This window comes from Mustela erminea, chromosome 13, assembly GCF_009829155.1.
Source record: "Mustela erminea isolate mMusErm1 chromosome 13, mMusErm1.Pri, whole genome shotgun sequence".
In the NCBI taxonomy this organism is placed as follows: Eukaryota; Metazoa; Chordata; class Mammalia; order Carnivora; family Mustelidae; genus Mustela; species Mustela erminea.
In genome coordinates, this window is record NC_045626.1 from 50,012,578 (window position 1) to 50,013,542 (window position 965).

The window sequence follows — 965 nt, forward strand, 5'->3', positions numbered from 1 at the left end:
TTTCATTTTATTGGTAGAAATGAGATTCAGAGAGATTAAGTGACTTGTTTGAGGCCACACAGCAAGTTAAAGTTAGTGGCGGAGTGTTCCGGCAGCAAATACTGGGCTGCGTCTTCTGGACTGCAAGGACTGTTGAAGGGGGAACTTGGTGGAAGCTATGGATTAGAAGGCACATTGATCCTTGGCTTTGAAGGACAGCACACCCCTTCAGTTCCTACTTTTGGGGAATGCTTTGAAGAATAAATGAAATGTCTGGGAAGCACTGCTATAGATGCTATTCTATCAATATGTTTCTGTGGGTATGGCAGGGATATTTTCAGGGATGCCCACATCACCTCTGCTCCTCAAGGATGCATATAACCCTGCTGGATGAATTCCTTAGGCTTAAGGCTTAGAAGGTCAACTAAAATGCCTGTGGAGGCTGGGTGGGCACCAACAGCAAATAAAGAGTGAAGTAACAGGCCACTGGGACAGTAGCTAAGGACCGTAACTCTTTGAAAGCAGTAGCCAGTTAACTCCAGCTTATAGTGGTCCAGTGTGAATCAGAGCCCTGGATTGCTTATGTTCTCATTTTCCAAGGGAACTCTGAAATTCAAATGTTAATATGAAAGAGACTTTCTCTTTCCCTGTCCTGCTCTACCCACTGTGTGTGTGTGTCTGGAATATATGCTCAATTTACTTTTTCAGAATGGGTCTGTGGCCTGGTTAATAAATTCTGAGTACTTCGTATTCTGAAGATGTCTTTTTCTTCTGGATTTGAATGCTGGTTTTATTATATAAAAGTCTTAGTTCAAATTAATACTTAAGGTTAAGTCCCCCTCCCTTCCCCCCAAAGGAAGAGAGGAGTGTGGGAAGGGCAAAGGGAGAGGGAGAGAAACTTAAGCAGGCTCCACCTTGGGTGTGGAGCCAGACATGGGGCTCCATCTCACAGCCCTGAGATCATGACCTGAGCTGAAATCCAGAGT